The following is a 23269-nucleotide window of genomic DNA, read 5'->3' on the forward strand; positions in this document are numbered from 1 at the left end:
AAGAAATATGCATAGGCCTGAACCTGAGAACATGGTTTAATTTTCAACATCTTTGCGAGCATAATTAGTGACCCTATTTTAAATAACATTTTAAATAAACTATTAATCAATCAACTTCCTGCCTGGTTCAAGCAGAGACTCATTTAGCCTCTGACCAATACAGGTTCCTTAGAGGCTTTCAAAGTCAATTAGAAACCTGTTGCAACGCTAGGATGAGAGCATCTGTGGACACTGGACTGGAGCCACACGCTCCAGAGTCCATCTCCTACCATTCCTCTATTTGGAACTATGTGATAAATTATCCATTAATATCACCCAAGGCAGAAATGTGGTAAGAAGAATAATTTCCTTTATCCAAAGTCCTGCACCCCACTCTACTCCCACACCCTGGGGCTTAGACTTTGCCATTCTGTGAACAGCTTCTGACCTATTCAAGAGTCGTTTTTATCCTTTGTGTACATATATTTGTGCATGGATGGGATAATGAAAGGAGTATAAAACCTGTCAGTGTATTTGCGCATTTATTTATCGGTGAAGCGCATGATGATGTCCTTGTGGATATATTCATAAATTGTTAGAAGGTGAACAGCATGTAAACTTTGAGATATTTACATTAAAGATGTCAAACAATTTTAAATACAATCTGAATACCACGAAACAGGAAAAATAATATACAGGTTATTTATTCTTTGCTTATTTCTTTTTACATTCAGCATGCTTTACTATAGAAAATTGAAGATAAAATATGATTTGTTAAAGGAACATAAGAAATATAAGAATTCCATACCAAGTTTTATTCTATAGATAAGCATAATGAATAATTGAAATAGGTGGTTTTGCAAAAGCGAATGTTTAATGATACGGTTGCATTCAAAAATTAAATCAGCACTAGTCGACAATCTTAAAATCTATGGTTACAGAGAAAATTGAGTGCCGAAATTCATGCATTATTAAATAAACACCGGTAAATAGAAATACCCATCTGTTGTTATTGCTAAAGATAACAGCATTCATTTTTAATGATGAGTTTGGAAATATATCACCAAAGAACACTAGTTAAGATGGCTAGTTGGTTTCTTCCTCTGTGAGGATGCATGCCCCCACCATGGTCTGCCACTCCCACCGAACCTTTTCTAAAGCTGGAGATAAATACAAAAATGCTTTTCATTTGTCCTTTTAACTACCATCATGCACCTTGGCAGCTAACACAAAAGTAATGCAAATTGCCTTGAAGCTGCTAGAAAACTAAAGGAAATATTTAACAAGCTCTTGAAGGTATAGAGTCAAACTAACTACATTCTTTAATTAGGGAGTTGTTAAGAGAGGAAAGCTACAAAAACCTCATCAAAGATGATCAGGGCATTTCTTAGCTGTTTTTTTTTTTTTTTTCTGATTTATTGCCATTATGGGCCTTGCCCTAGATATTGGTATTCTATGCAAAGTCCAAGAGGGATATTTTCCCTTTATAACTCTTAAATTTATATTTTTTTTAGTCAAGAACCTCATGGACTTGGTTACCAAAATAATAATAATAATAATAATAATAATAATAATAATAATCCATTAGATTGTGACTTTGTGTATTTAAAGTAAAAAGATCTTAGTCTAAATCTTTATATTTCCATTTCGCAACACTAAGCCTCAGTTTTCTCATTTGTAAAATGGACTAACAGGCCTTTTCTTTTTTTAACTAAGATTACTTTCATGTCTGATGTTCTATATTTCTTTGAAGGAAATAAACTGATTAATCTATGCTACAAAATCAGTGAAATCAGACTCTTTACAGCAGTAGTTCACAAACTCTTGGGTCTTAGGATCTATTTATACTCTCAAAAATTCCTAAGAATCATTTAAGAGCTTTTGTCAAGGTGACTAATATTCATCAATATTTACAACTCTAGAAATTAAAATCTCTTCATATTATTATGAAAATAATTTTGATCTTATAGACCCCTGAAAGTTCCCCAGACCACACATCTAAGAATTTTTGCTTTAAAGTATATTATGATTTACATCATTCACCCATTCCCAGATAGGATGGTTGGAATTAGTATCATGATTATTCATTCCAGAGGCATGAAGTGAAGGGCTAATTTGGAAGCTATTGTGGGTTAACTTCATCACAAGGGAAAAGGAAGAACATTGTCTTTTGGCAACAGGACACCAAGGTGGGGAGGAGAGGAAAAGAAAAATGACAAAAGCTACAGAAAAGCATTTGCGTTTCTCTACATAGGAACTGATGTCTTAAAGTTTAAAATTAAAGGAAGTAACCTAAATGAGGAAGGAGTGGTGACTAATTAGGGAAGGAGGCACTAGGAATTTTTGCAATTGGGGATAAGCAACCTCAATACAAAATCTGCCTTTACACAACTTGTTCTTATTTAATTGTCAAAGCATTCCTGCCCCATGTCCTCTTGCATCTCAAAAGAAAAAGTTTGCTGATATTGGGGAGCACTTTAAAAATCCATTTACAGATCTTCACTATGTCTTTATTTATTAGATACAGAGAGAAAATTTAATAAGACACCTGAATATTTATAAAGTGATCTATGGGGTATCCTGAACCTTTTGAATATTTACTTATAAGAGAGGGATCAACAAAAGGCAGTTTCCACAGGAACCTCTGTTTAGCAGCTTAAGATTAGGGGTTTTGCTCTCATCCTAAAATGATTTACCTAAAGATACTCCTCTTATATGAGAAAATAAGCTATCTAATCCTAGTGACTCTAGGCAAACGATTCTTTTTTTTTTCAGGCAGTGAGCTGTTATTGCTCTCATAAGCTCATATGTTTAGACTTAGACTGGGCCTCAAAGGTCAACCCCCACATTTTACAAGTAAGGAAATTGAGGTCTAGGGATGTGATATGATTTACCACAAGTCACAGAGATAGAAAGCATGAGAGGTGGGATCAGAATCCTATTCATCTGACACCCAAGATAATGCTCTTTTCATTCTCCCAAGCTTTCTTCATTTAATCTTTTTTTTTTCCTTTTCCTTTTGTATTGTTATTGATGTGTGCTTAAATGCTTTGTGAGTAAAATGTTCTCTTATTCTTTCTGAATTTTAACTGAGAGTCAGAATTATCTAGTGCATTGAGGCAGAGGATCAGGGTAATCAGAATCAGGAAAAACCAGGTCTAATTCTTTCCTTTGACTCATTCTGGGCTGTAAAAAGGAAGAAAGAAAAGAAGGGAAAAAGGAAAGAAAGGAGGAAAAAAGGAAGGAAAAAAGTACAGAGGGAGGAAGGAAAGCGAGGGGAGAGAGGAAAAGAGAAAGGGAATGAGGATAGGAAGGAGAGAGTAAAAAAGTAAGCAAGAAGAAGGAAAAGGAGGAGAAATTCATATATACTAAGTTCTGGGCCACATCTTTACAAATCCATCATTCGAGCCTCCAAATCTTGGAATTAGGTTAGTTTCTATTATTATTCCTGTTTTATAGATGAGGAAACTGAGACAGATTAAGTGATTTGTACTTAGGGTTACAAAAGTAGTAAGTGTCTGAGATTGATTTGAATTCAAGTTTCTGTGACTCCAGGTTCATTACTCTAACCATTCTATCACCTTTGGGCATTTTCCTAAACTTCATTTTACTTGAGCCTATTTGATTTATTCATATTTCCTGTATTTTTCCTTACATCCCCAACACCCGCCATTCTTTCTCCAGTCTGGTATCATGTCTAAACCTAAAAAACTTAGTGTGTTTCCTCTGTAACAGGAAAACTCTGACTCCAGTCTCGCAGGACCAGGTCTCTCTAGATTCCATCGTACTACAAGACTTGTGAATTATGCCTTCTCTGATGCTATTGGTTCAAGTTCTTCTCCCAAGTAATTTTATCCATATTAATTAGAGTACTGTGGTTAGAAATTCTGTTTCACGTAACTACTTAACATCAATTAACTTTTATAAAAGGATACTTTCTTCAAAGATATATCTAAAATTCCGTTTCTTCCGATACCTCTGTTTCATATTCTCTAGGAAACTTCCTAGAAATGGTGATGGTGTGTGTCAGGTTGTGGGAGTGAGAAGAAGAAATATGGGGTTCTAGGGCAGGATGGCTTAATTTATCTCATTGCTTATATAACATTGGTCCCTTCAAGTTCACATCCAATGGTAGTATCTCTGCCAAATAAGCTTAATCTTAAATGCTAATAAGTAGGGAAGTCTACAAAGATCACTCTTTGCTCTTTAGGGCAGCAATGCTGGGCTGACTAAGCATACTAGACTGAAATCCTAGATTTGGACTCTGACTTCCAGATTCCTATGATTTTCTTCCCCAGACCAGAGATTCCATTTTCTTCACTGAATAAGTGAAAGACTCACCAAGATATCCCAAAGTGAATGATTGAGATATAGAAATAGATTTGGGGGGAAAGAGAAAGAGAGAGCGAGAGAGAGTGAGAGATAGAGATTGATTTATGAATACTCTCATAGTGAATGATCCTCTTCTTTAGTCCATGGTTAGCCAAGCAGACCTCATTATGAAATGTTCTGTAGTCTCTATCATCTATTTCTCCAATCTCCCTTATATATCCCCAAAAACAGATTCCCCAGATTTCTTGAAGAAATTGTTTCATATTTTTCTTATATGTTCTGCATCCTTATAATAGCATTATCAGATCAGATGACCAATTATCCACAAATCTTTCAGTTTTTCTGGAAACTGCTCCTTACCTCCAGGATCAAATATGAAAGCCTCTATTTGATACTTAAAGTCATTCATCATCTGATTCCTTCCTTCCTTTTTCAGTTTTATCATATCTTATCCCGTTCTACTTATTTCTCATCATTCTTCTCAGGAAAAAGTTCATGTCCCATCTCCATGTGTTATAATGGCTGTGTCCTGTGTCTAGTATTCTCGTCTTTCTATTCTGTCTCCTGGTTCCTTTGGCTTCCTTCAAGATTCAGATGAAAGCACTTTCTGCAAGAAGCTTTTCCTGGTCCTCTTTAATGGCAGTGTCATTCCTCTGAGATCATCTCTAATTTATTCTGTAAATATTGTGTTTTCTACAGTTATTTGTATGTTGTCTTCTCTCCTGAGATTTCTCCATTGCTTAGTATAGTATTGGGGGCTAAGTCAGCCTTTAACACATACTTGTTAATAAATTATCTGCTTTGATTTAACAATTCATTTTGGTTGTTTGTTCATTGTTTTCATAGGGAACCGATGATATCATGTGGGAGGTGTGACCTAGGTTTAAATGAGGCACTTTCACAAGATCCTCAGTGACACTTTCTCTTCCAGACTTATAGAAGTATAGTGTCATGACAAAAGTCGGAATGACTGGCAATGGCCTGGGTGAAGTGGATGATCTTGGGATCTTTAATGTCTGACCAAGCTCTAAATGCTTTAAAGCCTGCCTTCCTTTATGGCTGATAGAACAAATTGTTCTCATCGGCCAATTCCACCAGGAGAAGTCTTCACATTTGGGGTTCATATCCCTCTAATTCATCCACATGTATGAGACCTCTTGGTTACTCTCAATCTGCTTCACCAGGTGTATCGAGATGATCTTATTGGGGTGTACCTACTGTGCATGTTACAGCTTCTTGGAGCCATGGAGGAGTGGCTCCAGATCAGTCACAGTTCAGTGACAGAGGGACACCAAAGATAGATCCCCTGAAAAGGGATGATCAAGTTCTCACACCCGGTGCTAGTCTTTCACTTAACCCCACATATCTCAAATACAATTGTCTTATCCTATAAATAAGGCAGCTCTAAAGGGCTATCCCAAGGATGAGAAAGAACTGAATTCAAATCCAACCTCTAATGCTTACTAACTGTGTGACTCTGGGAAAATCACTTAACCTTTGTCTGCCTCAGTTTCCTTATCTATAAAATAGGAATAATAATAGTACCTACTCTTCAGGTTTGATGTATTCATCAAATGAGATAATATTTGTATTATCTCAATACAAATTTGTCACAGTACCTGGTTGTACCTATATAGTAGGTGCTTCATAATTGTTTATTTCCTTCTTTTCATAAACATCACACTGTTTTTAAGGCTTCCAAAGTACTTTATAGATGTCATTTTATTAGATCTCAAAAAAGCCTGCAGGAAGGGCAGTTAAGTGTTAGTATCACCCTCATTGTACAGTTGACAAATATTGAGCCAGATAGAGGTTAAGTAACAGATAATAAGGGTCTGAAACAGGATTTGAACTTGCGTCTTTCTAATTGCAAATAAAATGCTCTGCCCACTGCCACTAATGAAAACAGTAGGAAAGAAACAACAGAAAGGACGACAAAACCCTGGATCTATTTTACCATTGCTTCCTCCTGCATCTCCTGTCAGGTTAATGAAGCGAAGCTACAGAGCCAGGACAATCCCAGAGCCCATCGGATGCCCGTCCAGCAAGGTCCTGCCAGAGCTAGCACAAAACACTTTCCAAAGAAAATCCAAAATACCCATGTGGGAAATTGGGCTTTATTGCATTTAAAGGACACCATAGTGAGCTTGTTAAACTGTGAGAGACGGAGCTTTAGAAAGCTTTAGAGTAAATTTCATCATACTGTGGGCATATGTTGTTTGCTAATTGAGAGCTGTTCAACATATTGGCAAACTTACCGAGGGATTTGAGAACAAGTAAATGGGTAACAGGCTCCGATTTTGACAAGATAGGAACAAAAAGAAAAAAAAAGCCCCATTTATTCCTTTGTGACTAATGTTTTGTTAAATTATAAAGTTTGAGCTTTTTGGAAAGTGTTTGTTCACTGTTACTATTGGGATGATGTGTTTTGTTGATTTTTTTACTAGAAACTTCCATATTACACATGGAAGAAGTTCTAGGCCTGAATTCAAAAGGTCTGATACCAGATTCAGATACTACTAATTACTTTTTAAGAAGGATGGGATGGTGGATGGAGTGCTGGACTTGAAGTCAGAGAGAGCTGCATTCAAATCCTGCTTCATATTCTTTCCTGCTCTATCACCTCTGGCAACTGGTTATCTGAGCCTCAGTTTCTCCAAATGTAAAAAGGAAAAACAATATTTGCCCTGCTTACTTCATATACGTAGCATACGGATCAAATGGGATGATACATAGCAAATGCTTTATAAACCTTAACGTGTTACAAAACCATGAGCTGTTGTTATTACTGACATATGACTTTTGACAACTCAATAAATATCGTTGATTCAGTTTACTTCTCTGTAAAGTCAATATTTATACTATATGTCTATATCTATTTATATATGTCTACCTATCCATATTTCTATGTATTTACTTTTATATTACCATGAGAATTCAATGACAAGAATAATGTCACTTTCACTTAATCTTCATGGGTCTCAGTTTTCTCATCTGTAAAATGATTGCTTCAGGTGACTTTGGAGAGTTTCCAGTTCTAGATATATGCTCCTAAGATATATGGACTTTAATTTTGAAATATTTCTTCTCCTTTGCTCTTTTTCTAGAACTTTTTGGGAGGGAACAAAGGAAGAAAATCTAAAATAATAAACACAAAAGGGATACTTTTTTAAATCTTCTTTCTTGGTAAAATTGGAATCAAGAGAGAGATTGAAGATACTGATAAATGTGGTGTGATTGGAAAAATGGAAAAGGAAAAGATGTTAACTTAGACTGGCTTCATTCCTGGTCAGAAAAAGAGATGAAGTCACCTACCCTTATGGAATCCCAGAATCTACTTTTAAGCATTGCTAGTCTATGGACAGTTCTCTGTTCCCAAAGTGGTTTTGCTTCTCATTGACCTCAATAGACTTACACATCTTGTTTCCCAGGCTTCCCTTTTGCCTTTGAAGCTATCAGCTTGCGAGGAATTCTTTATGCTTCACTTCTAGCCACAAAGGAATCACTGTTACTATGTAGAGATTAATTGGAAACAACTTGCTTTCAAATCAAAACTTATTTTCACAAATTGCAATCGCAAAACTCTTTATTCATAACAAAGAATAATGCATGAAGGTAGAAAATGTGAGTATTAAAGAAATGGATGTGTTAAGTTTTAAAGATAATGTAAGATTATTGAAATTCAAAAAAGTCAATTAACTTTCCCAAGATTACATAGCTATTAAGATCAAGGACAACTAAATTTGCGAAATGGAGACTATTTCCTATCAAGTCATGGAGTGCTGTCAAAAGTTGTTAGATTCCAACTCAGAAAGTCCAGCCTTGGGTCTCCTGTGGTCTGCCATTTCCAGAAGTGGTTTGATCTATCTAAACCTCAGTTTCCTTAGGAGGTCACATCCAGTTCTTTATCTGTTCTATATGATCTTTCTATGGGGAAAAATAAATAAATCCTGGAGTAAATATAGGGGAAATAGCCTGGGGCCAGAAGAGAATATACTATATGTGTAAATCAGGACAGAAAAATTATCTGTAAATTGAGGGCATTCAAATCAATGACTTTTAATGTCCCTTTTAGAACAGAGAGCTAGAAAGGTTAATTGCGCCATCCAGGGTTAGTTACTAAGACTTGTTTAGGGTCACTGAGTTAATGTCTTAGACAGGATTTGAACTTATGTTTTCCTAATTCTAACTTCTAGGTACAGAACCTCCTTATCTTTATGTGATTTTATCCCCTTGATAGAAGGAGAGACACATTAGAATAAGAGTGTTTCCTCCCTCCCCCCCCCCCGCCCGCCCATCTTTCTATCCCTATTGCTTTTTTTTCCTTTTTGTAAATACATAAACTTTATAATCGATGGAACTGAAATCCCTGTCATAACTCAATTGGTCTTATGAGAGAAACTCACAAAAAAAAATTAGTGATATATTCTTATTGGAAGGAATGGCTTGGGCCAAGGAAAGGAAAGAGTGGGGAACTTGGGATCAGCAGGACTCTTCTCTCTCCCTTCCTTCATATTTTTAAGGGAATAAACTTTCCCTCATGATCTCATTAATCCTTCTTTTAGGCTTTTATATGTCTTCAGAGACCTGAATTTTTTGTTTTGTCTTGTTTTTGATTAATAAAAATAATAGAAAGATATTTTATTCTATTACTTTATAAAAAGTCATCTAAGCATCTGTCCTGAAAAAAAAATGAATCCATTTTCCTATAGATTCATATTATTCTATGGGAGAATGAAGCCTTCCAGTAGCTGCCAAATTATTAAAGGGATATAGTCCACAAAGGACATCTTTAAGTCAGTTGTTTGGCCTGTGTGAATATAGTATTATAGGTTCTGAGTATCATAGATTTGGAGATGGAAGAGATTCTGAAGGCTATCAAGTACAAACTCATTATTTTACAGGTAGGGAAACTGAAAAACAAACAGTAGCCTCGGGTCATACTGCTAATGTTTTCCGTAGTGGAAACTAGTCTCCCTTTTCATTCTACTTTATATCTGTTGCTCTACCTGGTTTCAACTCCAGAGAACAAGAAGCCCGCCCTGGGTAGCCTCCAAAATCCTGTTTTTGCCCTCTGCTTTCTTTCTTCCTTTTGTATGTTGTTTCCCCTTTAAGTTAATCTCATTAATTGTATCTCCTGTACTTAATTAGGTACCTTGAATTTTATTGTTGTTCAGTTATTTTTCAGTCATTCTTCATGACCTCATTTGAGATTTTCTTGGTAAAGATACTGGAATAGTTTGCCATCTCTTTCTCCACATCATTTTTACAGATGAGGAGGCTGAGACAAATAGGGTTAAATGATTTATCTAGGGTCACATAGCTAATTAAGAGTCTGAAGTCATAGTTGAAGTTATGGAACTTCAACTTCTTTCTGACTTCAGGCCCAGCACTTCATATGTTACAGCATCACCTAGCTGTCCTGCCTGAAACATAGTAGGGACTTAATAATAAGTTTATCAGATTACACTGAATAATAAATGTCTGAAATACAACTTCAGTTTGTATTTTCCTGACTCCCAATCCAATGCATTCTGCGCTTTACAAATGGCAGGTTGATCACCAGGTTTACTGCTCTACCTAGCCAAATTTTTTTGCCTTATTTCTTATCTAACCTTAATTGCTGATTGGCTCAGTCAAAATAATACCAGTTAAAAATACCAGTTTAGCTTAAAAGGCCAAAGTCTCCCACTGAATCCTAGGGTACTGACCTATATCTTGCTTCTGGACCCAGATGGCTATGAAGGACAGAGTGAGGTTGGTGACTCTGCTCTGTCTTTCTTCACTTAAATCCAATCCCACTTGGGAGTCATGGCTTCACCTTTCTGATGTCATAGACAAACACCAAACACAAACAATCAAATGGCAACCTGACCCACCACAGGGTGAAACCGCATCAGCTTGAGAGCATAGTTACATCCATGAGATTATAATACGTACTGAAGTGGATAAAATATCTTGTGTTTCTAATAAAATGTCAGAAAGCAAGAATATTATTATTTCAATAAGAGGCAATATGTCATACAATACTCCTTTTTTGAACATTTACATTTGCTGATGATTATCCAGTTTATAATAAAATATATTTCATTTAAACAAATTAATGATAATCAAAAGAAACAGGACATTATCCTGAAGTGTAGAGCTTAAAGGTTTGTCAAGAACCAATTTGGCTCAAAATGCAGTGTTACTGATATTGACAAAGAATCAAAAGACCTGAGTTATCATTCAAGTTTATCACTCAATAGATCTGGTTACTTAGGATAAATCATTTAAACAGCAATTTGCTTGAGTTTATTCACCTATAAAATAATAATTCATACCTACTAACCTCAAAATGTCATTACAAAGATCAAATAAGATAAACTCAAATGATCTTTGTAATTGCCACTGAGCTATGTGAAGAGAATTTATGCATGAATACAAGTATACTCGTTATTCTGATAACAACACTATGGTTTCCCTTTCTTTCTAGAGGCTTCCTTCTTTCTCAAGGCATTTTATTTGCTTCGCCAAAACCCCAATGCTTATTTTCTAATCTGTTCAAGATTGAAATTCAGATCAATTTAAGATCGCTGGTTGTGTTCTGATTTATTAAGGAGAAGTGGGGGGAAGCTAAATGATATGTCTCTTCCCTTGCAGGAATAAAGACTTGAGAGAGATAGACTAAATTTAACTAATTCTTTTCTCTAGTTAAGATTGTATCTTTCTCTTATTGAATTGTGGAAGAAAGTCAGAAAAGTCAATATATTAGGTCACAGAGGGAAGGAAGGATTTTTATTTACTTATTTACCCACAAATTTATTTATTTATACATGTGTGTTTCTGGGTATGTGTGTATTTTATTTGGCTCATCTTTGCCTCAGTGAATGAATAAGAATAAAAGAAAGTTGCTGTTTTCCTAGGCCAGAGAACATATCATATCAGAGAAAAGAATGAATAAGAAATTGAGAAAAGTTAGAAGCCCCTTGGTAAGGTAATGAAAACACGGGCATAAAAACCTAGACAATGACCAATGTATTATAGTTTGAAAGAGATTTTAGAGAGACCAAGATCACTTTCGATAGTGAACAGAAAACAATCAAGGTCAAAGAATTTGCCCCATATCACAGAGATAGTAAATAACTGAGCCAATGTGGGAAACAGGTCCTGAAACTCAAAACCTACTACTCTTCCCATTTTATCAATCAATGGAAGATTACAGAAATCAGTGGGGCAACAATAGTCTAGAGGTGAAATTCATATGTGATGAGTTTCCCCAATCAAGGTGACAGAGATCACATTTTAGGGATAAGAAAGTCCTTATTTGTCCTTTCCTTCCCTAACCCCATTCTTATGATGAGGAAAATTGGATACAGAAAGATTTTGCTCAGGATGACAAAACTAACATCTAGATGGAACTTGAATCCAGGCCCTCCTGATTGCAAATAAACTGAAGGCAATTTGGAAGAGAAAATTTGAAAGAGAGAAAGAAGAAAGGGTAATAGCAGTCCTGCATAAGCTATGGTTAGGTAGATAAATTAGACACACTGACCTACATCCATGGATGGGAAATGATCCCTCACAGTATTGAATTCTGATATACCCAAGAGAATAAAATAGTATCATATCTAGAAGGGATCAACCACCCTCACTAGATGGCTGAGAAAACTGGGTTCCAGAACTATCTGCCAATTTGCAGCTAATCATAGAGCCATAACTACACTGCAAGTTTAATTGACTTCTTTATAAGGTTCACTTTGACTGGTTGCTTTCAGAAGAATTATAAACACAAAAGCTTTAAGGGCATCTTAGCTGTTTTTACTTTGAGATTACCTTGTGCTCTTGTTATTTTCTTGATCAAAATCATGTTTCTGCTTTAATCTCTTAATTGTAGGTAGCAAATTAGACTTAAAATATGAAGTAGAAACTGAAACTTTCCAGCAAGCTTGAGTTTATACAAAACAATAAAATTTTATGAAAAAGGCAAAGCAATTGCATATACTTTGATCAGCACCAAAGCTATAAATAACATCTTTTATACTCTGAGTAAACTTTACTAAAAGATTCAGGACAAGAAACCCTGAAAAATTCCTCAGGTCAACTTTTTTTGTTGTTTATTTATTTTGTTTTTTTGCTGAGGCAATTGGGGTTAGGTGACTTGCCCAGGATCACAAGACTAAGAAGTGTTAAGTGTCTTGAGGCCAGATTTGAATTCAGAATTCCGACTTCAAGGCTGGTAACCTTTCTACTGTACCACCTAGCAGCCCCACTCAGGACAATTGAAATTAAGGTATAGGGAGATACAAATCCTATGACATGAATTTGTGTGAATAGAGGCAAGGGAGTAAAAAAGAACGATGCTAGTGAAGCAGTCTAAAAGTAAACACTGTAATCTTCATATTTTAATGAATGATTCTTCCCAAATTGTTACTAAACTGTTGTTTCCTTGTGGAATAGAGCATAATAATGGCCAGCACCCTCTAAATTTCAGCCCACTCAAGTAAAGCCCTGATTATGGCTCTGGTTACAAGCTTCAGAGATATAAAGAAGCTTGCTTAAGAATTGATATCTAATGACATCAAAAAAGTTAGTCAAATTGAATCCCTATTTGACTAGAAAGGGGAATATCCAAGGGAACATGAGTGAATCTCTCATGAATTTCCTCCATAGTATTTTTCACATAATAGCTTCTTATTAAATATTTGCTGACTTAATGCTTGCATCAATTCAGAAAAAAAGTCAATTCAACAATATATCTTAAGCATCTTAAAATGTGCAAGCCACGATGTTTGGTGTTGGAAATGCAAAGATAAAAACAAAATAAAATAAATTCTCTTAGGGGGATATATCAATTATACATGTAAATAAAGACTCAAAATATTATCAAGCAATTCCAAGAGTGAAACAATGAGGAAAGGCTTCATCTAAGTATTAGTACCTGACATGTTCTGTGAAGGAACTTGGGGATTAATATACATGAAGGTGAGCAAAGAGGGGATTCCAGATGTAAGAGAAAGAATTAATAAAATAACATACAATTAAACATAAAGTATTAAAAAAACACAAATTTACTATGAACTATATCTGCAGTTCTACTGCTTTCCAATAATAATGGTCATCAAGAAGCTGAGTAGACCAGTAGATAAAGCACGGCCAGGGAGCCAGAAGAATCTAAATTCAAATTCAGCATCAGACACTTGACACGAGCTATGGGAGCCTGGGCAAGTCACTTAACCCTAGTTGCTTATCAAAAATTATAATAGTCAGTAATGACTTAAGCTTTGTCTAGAAATGCCTTTTGAATTATGTTGGAGCAAAAAATGAATGCATTTCATCACAAACTCCATTGTTATAAAATATATTGTTTTTTTTTAAGTACAAAATAAATCAAGTCCACAGTTAAGTTTTACAAATATGATGTTCACTTTGATTTTCTTAGCATTAATCAACTTGTTATAGTTCTCAAAAGATCATGACAAAGAATCTGAGGGTGAATATTAGCTTTGTAAGGGAGATATTCTCTTTATAAAAGAAATAGCCAAGTTTAATGCTCGCCATTCATTAGATAGAGACACTATATCCTGTGCCCTATAAGAGAGCTAATTCATTATTAATAGAGCTTTACACAAACATGTATTCTTGACATCGGTTTGCCCTCCTTAACTATACCTCTGGGCAACGTATGAATCATTTATGAGCTGGCTCTACAGAAAGCAATCGAAGGGATTGAAAGTTTATAAAGCAAGCTCCTCCTGGAAGAAATCTACATTTTTTTTTCCTTAAGTTATGTGAATCTCTTTTCAGAAGGAAGCAATTTCTCATTTGGTGTAATAATAAATGTTTGACAAGACTAACCCTCTTAATTAGAAAAGTTTTTATTTCACCTCCAAGATAAATGAATTCTCACATGAAAGAGGGAGGGAGTAAGTTACGGAGGGAGAAAACGGAGATAATGTAAGTGAGACACTGTGATGGGTGGTAGATAATAGGGAGAAAGAAGATTGAAGCTTGCTGAGATGGCTCCTTCCTAATGTTCCAAAAATATTAGGAAATTAAACTTTGCAACAAACGTTAACAAAATAGGTTATCAGAAAAACAATATCAGCTTCCAGAGATTTAATAAGAAATACCCAAAGTTACAAAAAGCAGATAACTGAATCTGTTACCACCTGTCAATAATTCTTATCAGCTCTTGAAAGAATATTAAATTCCTTTATGAGACACAGTATATGTATCACTGAACAAAGCAAAATATATTACACCCAATCTGGATTTCTTTCTTGTATTATGACAGACATCTCTTATTAGTCATAAAAGTTTCCTAAACATTGAGGAAATCGAATTATTACTGCTTTATCCATCTTTAATCACGTTTTTCAAACTTGAAAATGTTTTATGTAGAATTTGGAGTGAAAAATACCATACTATCACAATAGTGATAATTGTAGCTCCTTGACACCTTCCGTGACTACGTTTACGCATAGATTATAAGAGTTCAATGTGGCAAGATATAGTGATGACAGAAGCAGATAAGTATGAGAAGGCTAAAAAATATCAGCCAGTCAAGTATTTACTGGATATCTATCATGTGCTTAGCACTATATTGGGTTCTGTGGGGAATAGGAAAGAAGTATGAGATAATTTCCATTTTGGAGTAGTTTACAATGAATTAATATGCATTTATTAAACACTTACTGCATGTTAAGCACTTTGCCAAATGCTGGGGATAGAAAAATAAAAAATGAGATGTCCTATTCGGAAAGGGCTTATACTCTAATTGTGGGAATAAGGGGAACTGATAATATTTATAGGAGGGTTCAGAACAGATAGTCTACTTGGGGAAGTATTTACATGTTTAGAACCAGTTATTCTTCTTCTGACTTTGTTTGCCATCCTACCTGAAAAAGTAAGCTCTTTACTCACGTCGTTTCCACAGTAGTCTTACTAACATCCTAGAATACTTTTCTCCAATTGGCCTTGTGTCATTTATGCTTTGTAAATTCCAAATTTCATCACTGGCATATATCACCTCAGCACATTTATTAGAATATATGCTCCCTGAGGGCAAGAAATCTCTTTTTTCCTTTTTTGCATCCTTAGGTTTTAGCACAGTGCTTGGAACATACTAGGCACTTAATAAATGTTGATTGATTGAACATGAAAAGTAATCCCAATTAAATCTTGTGATTTTCATGTTAAGGCTAAATAGGATAGCTAGAAAAGCATAGAAATAGTTCATTTAATTCATTATGAATAAATAATATATAACTTCAGTTTGACCTTCGTTGGTACTTATGAATCATGTTATAATGAGTTTCTTTTAAACTGTGGGTCACAATCCCAGATGGTGTTGTAATTATATGTAGGGGTTGCAAAAAAATTTTGGCAACAGTAAAAGACATAACATATTCCAGCAGGATTTAATTCTTTATGTAAAAGTAAATAAGTACATTCGTCTCATTTAAAGCCCATCTAAGCATTTTCAGTGCTTTGCTTTGGGTTAAGCTACACAAACTAATGAATAAATTTTTGATAAAATTCGAGTTTGTATACTATGTCAGTATTAAAAGTTTTGCTTTTTTTGTTTTTTTTCAAAACTTATAGATGAACCAAGGTTTTGGTTTGAAAGATGGTATATCATATGCAGATTTGCATTCATCTTTAATAAATCTTAGATTAGATGTGTGCCCCAGAATTGTTTTAAAATAAATATCTTTATGATTTATTACCACTAAATGTTTGATTTACATGCATGTATGTATGTGTGTACACACACACACACACACACACACACATACACACACACACATACCCACATACACACACACCAGGGGTCACATAAAAATTCTTGGGTGAAAAGTGAATGCAAGGGGAAGAAACCCTGAATTATATCACTTTGTTCTAAATCTTGACTTGATTCTCAACACTCCTAGTCCTACAAAAAGATCATAAAAATGGGAAAGGACCCACATGTCCAAAAATATTTATAGTAACTCTTTTTGTTGAATGGGATAAATACTATTGTGATACAAGACATGGTGAGCAGGCAAATTTCAGAAAAAACTGTAAAGATTCACATGAATTGGTGCTGAGTGAAGTGAGCAGAACCAGGAGAACATTATACAGTATAATAGCAATATTATATGATGATCAGACAATATTTAGATTTAGATCTGCTCAGAAATACAATAATCCAAAATATTTTTTACAAGATTCATGACATATAAAATGCTATCCACATCTAGAGAAGGAAATTTGGATTCTGAATACAAATCATAGCACACTATTTCTACTTTTAAGTTTTTTTCTTTCTTTCTTTTGTTTTTCCCCTTTTGTTCTGATTTTCCTTTTACAACATGACTAATGTGAAAATATTTTCAATATGATATACATATATAACCTATAACAGATTGTTTGACATGTTGGGGAGAAAAAAAAAGAAATTTGAAACTCAAAATCTTGTAAAAGAGAATGTTGAAAATGATTGGAAAATATAAAATACTATTAAGTGTGGGGGGGATTTCCAATCTTACTTCAAATATCCCAATCTCAGCACATGACTTTACTTCCCATTTCACTAAGAAAAGCCTAACTTAAAATAATTCTTAAATTCCTCTCACCACACCACAAAACTTCTATCTTGATGCATCCTGTTGCCCTCTCCTCTTTTGTAATACTAACTCATCTACCTTGATCCCATTTCCATCTACCTCCTCTGTGACTTCAATCATCCCCTTTACATGCTATACATTTAATGTTTCTTCTCCATTGAATCATTTCTTTGCCTAAAATCTTCCCTATTTGGCAAAAGAAAGAAAGAAAGACTTACTTTGACCTTGACCTTAGAACTGCTATCTTATATCTTTCCTTCCTAATCAATGTCAAATCCCTTAGTATCAATCCCAAAATATCTTCAACTTGTCATCATCAATTTATTTTATATCCTCTTAGCTTCTTAGTCTCATATCAACTACTTTATTGAAGTTGCTTTGTCAAAAGTCACCAGTGATTGCTTGATCAGTGAAAATCAATGGCTTTTTTTTATCCTTTTTTAACATATAATATTTCCCACCACTGACCCTCACTTAGATTATAGATAACTATCTTTCTCTTGTTGCTATAATAATTATTATCATTATTACTGTCCCTTATTTTGTTATACAGGTCCATTAAAGTAAACAATACCCAAGACTTTGTCTTTGACCTTCTTTTCTTTTCTATCTCTCTAAAATATTTTCATTCATTTCCAAGGTTTCAGCTCTTGCATATATGTGAATGAACTTCATATCTACAATGCCAACCCTGAGTTTCAGACATATTTTAATACTTTCCTCAAGAAAAGTTATATAGATATCCCAGTAATAATACAGACCCAAAATCTTGGACTGGACAAAATTAATTTAAAAATATGTCTAAAAGAAAATAATAAAGCAGGGTATAGTAATAATTCAAAATGAACATGTATAAAACTAGACTTACTATCTTTGCTCTCCTTTCTGACCCACCTCCTGACTTCCTTATTTGGTTATTGACATTATGTTTCTTCTAAACACCCAGATCAAAAGTGTCAAACACCTTTGATTTCTTACCTTTCCCTCAGCCATTTAGTCAATTTTGTCTCTAAAATAGCACTCAGGCATCCCAGCCTTTCCATGGATTTCACCACAATAATAGCCTCAACTGCCTTTATTTTCACACAAACTATTTCAATAACTAACTTTTTATCTGGAGGTTGTGTGAACTAGATGTTCTTAAAATCAGCCAGTGTGGACATAGAAATATTATATTGTTCAATAGATATGGCCATATTAACTTTGAGATCATATTAATCTGAGGATCAGGTAAAGGAATTATATATTTTTAGCATGAGGATGGGAAGTCTTAGGGGAATTCCATACCTGTCTTGAAATACTTTAAAAAGTTTTTCCCATGAAAGATAACTAGATTTACTCTATTTTTGTCCCAGATGTGATCATTCAAAACTCTACAGATAAGAATATCAATCTCTCTTTCTATCTGTTCTTTCTTATGTGATTTATGTTCAATCAAAGGAATATTTTCATAATTCTTAACTTTTGGATGTTATTTCCTTAATCCAGGAACAAAAGAATAACTTCCATTTTTTTGTTTTTTATTAAGTATTTCTTTATGGTTTCTCATAACTAGAAGCATTGATACATTTATATATTTCACTCTTTAACATGCTGACAATAGGATGCAGAAATGAAAGATGGAGCACATTTTTAATTTTTAAGTTTTAATAATCTTTTTAAGTAAACCATGAAAATTCACCAAGATATAATAAAAATGAATAATTTGGCTTTAATGTATTCACTGATGTTCAAACTAAAGATGATTCAAAATAATCTTGGAGAAAAGTTAATTTTTGACCTAGCCCTGCTGTTGGGAAACTTGTTCAGACTAGCATAGGAATCCAATTCAACTATATAGATGTGAATGGGTTTTAAATATCTAAAACATAATAAATATATTAATGTTATATTTTATTAAATAAGTTATTCTGGTCTTAAGTTTGATGCTATTTAAATTTTAGACATTTAATTATAATTCCTCTAGTTCTCTGAAGAGCTAAGTATTCTAAATAAAGAATCTATCATTTTGCTGTCAAATTGATTATGACTTTTTAATGTCAAGAACAATTGATTACCTTTGTTTCAAGCTTGACTTAATATATATTTTATACATTTTTAAAACAAATCTGACAACTAGAAGAGGTCAAATGACTTCTGCCAGCATCTTTCTAATGAAGGAAAGTTAAAAATGAGAGATTTGTTCTTTTTTCCTGTTTTCATGACTACACTCATACTAAGAAGAAAGATAAGTGTTCTAATATAGCTAAACAAGTATAAATGTAGATTGTTCACATTAGTGGTTTGTTTTATACAAAGTAACCCTCCTTTTTAAAAAAAATTTTGAGCAGCCAAAGCTGAAGAACTAGATTTATACTGTACCTACTTTTTAATTGAAACTCAGCAAAGTTTCAAATTAAATCACACCATCTTTACCACTTTTTTGTGTGACTGAGGATATCATACATTTACTTGTTCTCAATTTAGTGATTTGTAAAGTAATAGCATTGACTTAGACACAGTTAAGTTTATGATTTTATGATTGAAAATGCTAAATAAATAAAATTGGTTGATGCTTAAATAGAGGCGTTAAATTGTATGTGAAAATCATAAAAATAATTAAGGTCTATAAAAATGATCTTTATCTCCAAACGAATTAGCTATAAATCCTTTCTTGAGTCAATGAAATATGTTTGTTTATTTTTTAAAGGCACATTTGTAATGTTCAAGGTCATCACCTTAGCTTGACATTCATTTCTCTAGGTAAGGAAGTGGAAATCCCTCTCCCATACCCATTTTTCTTCAAGCAGGTAGTTAAAGCATAGCTGAAAGAAGAATTTTCCAAACCTCATGGAGCTACACGGAAAAGTTCTCTATGTACAAGATACTATTCACATTCTTATTTCAGAAAATCCAATAGCTCCTTATTTGTTCAAGTAGCAGCAATGTAAAGCTCTAGTACAACTGAGTAATTAAGTATTCAGTCTAACCAAGCTTTCCCACTGCACATGCTCTATGCAGCATTTTCCGTTGTCAATAGAAAAGTTAATTTAAAACCAATTTAGCAAAGCAAATATTCCTTCCCAAGATTTCTTTTCTAGTCATAAGTTTTAAAGTTCAAACTTTTTTTTCTTTATTTAAGTGAAAATATAAGCTGCTTTGTCTTCACAATGGGAAAATTGTATTGTCATAGCTGCTTAAGAAAAGGATAGTCTGATGAGATTTCCTAGGTTTTTCAAAGACATTTTCTTTTAAAAAATCAGGTTGAAGTTAAAAAAAATAAATTGCAAGTACTTAAATATATATGGGATGAGGAATTATAAAAAAGGAGTAACTGTGTTGGGCTTCTGTTGAATTTTAGGTGCCCTTACCAACTAAATATAATAATATTGAGCTTCTGATAAAAAAAAAAAAATGAATAATGGATTGAGACCTGGAAAGGACCCTAGAGGTTATATAATACAATCCTCTCATTTGGAGGACATAGTAGTTAAGTGATACTATTACTCCAAATATGTGGTAAGTGGTAGATGCACAACGTTAATTAGTAATGACAACAAATACCTATGAGTAAGAATTCAATATTGTGAGTCCACATTTGTCAATGATTTTTCTCCTCTAAGAACAGATATACTTAGAAACATCATGTTTTAGACACAGGAATCTCAGTTTGAATGATTTTTACTGGGTTTTTGAAAATGACCACTAAAGTCTTAAAATTTGATTTTGGAAGCTTCCCAAATAAATGAAGGGTAAATGAATTACCTACTAGATCTTAAACCAAAAAGTAAGTTTAAAGGTTTTCTTGATCTAGCCCTCCCAATTATCTATTAAATATGTAGATTGTCTTTTAAAATTTTATTTTACTATTGAATAATAAGGAAATAAGATATTTAAAAGTATATTTTATAAGTATAAAAGATATTTTAAATTAAAATTATATATGTATATAATACATACATAAATATGCATAAAGTATATAAGTATAAATATTAAAAGATATTACAACACATACCTATGCTTAAATATACATAGAAATATATTTTAATGTCATGTATTATTTTGAAAAAGGATGTTTTATATAGAAATAATATTTTACATTAATTTGGTATTTATTTAATTGAATCTACATAGCTGGAAGAAATTGATTGTTCAAAAATATCTGAAAAGAAGTATAAGTTTATTTTGTATTTTTTTTAATCTTAGTTCTCCTTTAACTAAAGAAGGATGACCAATGAAGAGAAAACAGAAGGAATTTTGGAAGGAGAAGGTAGGTGGTTTTTTTCCACAAACTCTTAAGAAATGAACTGAAATTAAAGTCATTCATAAAAAGATTATAATATACTTCTATTTCTTGGTACATAATTTGAGTTCTAGTTTAGGCTTATAGCCATCATTTTTTACAGAATTGGCCAGTTAGTCTTGGAATTTAAAAAGTACAGCTATATGAATGCTACTTCTGTCAGTGTGTGGTGGTTATTGTTGTTAGAGGTGTTTCTTTGGGGGGAAATTGTCTGTTATTTTGTCTTGTTTTTATGGAAAGGAAGTAAAAGCAAGAAAGGAAAAGATTATTATAATGCTACTAAACACTTAAATTTCTATGTTACAGCTATTTCACAGACTTCCACGTGTGGGTAGAGGATACTACTTCTACTTTATTGGCAAATGATCTCTAAGTGAATGATTCTATGGTCCATCAGCATCTACAACTAATAACTGGGAAAGGGGAGGCAAAATAGAGAATGAGACAGAGAGAGACAGAGACACAAAGAGGCCGAAACACAGAGAGAGACACAGAGAGAGAAAGAGAGAGAGCTCATAAATCTTGCATATCAGAATTATATTCATATAGAATATTCTTTACAGATACCTTGAATGCTAGAGGCAAGAATGCTGAACATCTTCACATCTATAGAAAGTAGTACAGGCCTTAAACCTGGGATGCGCTGATGCTCTCTCATTTCACAAGAAGATAAGGACAGACAATGAAGGGAAAGCAAGGTATTTGCTATACGTTACTTCTGCTCTTATATTTAAGCTTTGGGGTTGGTGATGGTTATAACTGGTGAAATACAGAAAGTAAGGAAAAAGGAACATTGGGGGGGGGGGTTAAATCTGATTTAGGACTTATGATGTTCTCAGAGAGAACAAAGCCAAACCCATGACTTTGGCTTCTGAGGAACTTACTTCATGAAATTCAATCCTTGCACAGAAGACCACTAACTCCTAATACATTTTATGGCAAAACAAAACAAGTAAAAAGCAAAGATATCAGATCATAGCCTAAATTTCTGATTTTACATTCAGCTCCCCTTACTTCCCTTATTTCCTTAATGATTCTGGGCAAACCACTTAGCAACTGTCTCTATCAGTTACCTCACTTGTAAAAATAGTGATGATAATAACTGGATTTTTCTATGGATAAAATGAGACTATATTTGTAAAGTTTTTTTTCAAACCTTAAAGTATTATGTCAATATTATTGTTATATTATTACAATCACTATTAATATTATTATTACATTTGAGAGACTCCCAGCTTTGATCTGGACCAGCAAGTAATTAGTAGAGGCCTAAAGTAGTTGCTAACACAAGTTTAAGAAAATGAACTGGAAAAAATTCTTGTTTAAGTTTGCCACATCGTATAGATAGCTTGATAGGTATTGGGGTGGGGGAAGAGATCAAAAGCATGTTCTTGACTTACAGGATCTTTTAACTTTCCCTGAAGAATATTCCTGAGATATCAAGATATCCCTCCCATGAAGCAATGAGCATGTAAGAATGGGGGTGGAACCAAAACAAAGAGATAGAACACTGAACACGATGTTCTGAATTCTCCTACAACTTGTACATAGATATGTGAGTAAATGTGACGCATACTGAAAAGCTTGGCCAGATGTATAGATCACTTTGTTTTGGTTCCATCCGCCATTCTTATATGGTATCAAACTAATCACCTCAGGAAATGTTTTGACATAAAAACTCCAAAGAACATTTTATACACACACACACACACACACATGCAAATGTATGTGTTTATATATTTTAGAATTATTAGCTCAAGGAAAAAATACTGCAAGTGGCCAGAAAGAAAAACTCAAATATCAGGGAGCCCCAATTAGGATTAAACAGGAATTAGCCGCTAAAAGTCTGAAGGTCATGGAACATGATATTCTAGAAGGCAAAGGAATTAGGGCTAAAAAACCACAGTGAAATTAAGCATAAGTCATCAAGGGGGAAATAATAATTCAATGAAATAGGAAAATTCCAAGCTTTCATAAGGAGACCAGAATTAAACCAAAAATTTGATCTTCAATACAAAGACCCTTGTGAAGCATAAATGGTTTAGAAAGGGAAAAGAAAACATAAGCGATTTAATAAAGTTAA

Source organism: Antechinus flavipes, chromosome 6 (assembly GCF_016432865.1).
Source record: "Antechinus flavipes isolate AdamAnt ecotype Samford, QLD, Australia chromosome 6, AdamAnt_v2, whole genome shotgun sequence".
Classification (NCBI taxonomy): domain Eukaryota; kingdom Metazoa; phylum Chordata; class Mammalia; order Dasyuromorphia; family Dasyuridae; genus Antechinus; species Antechinus flavipes.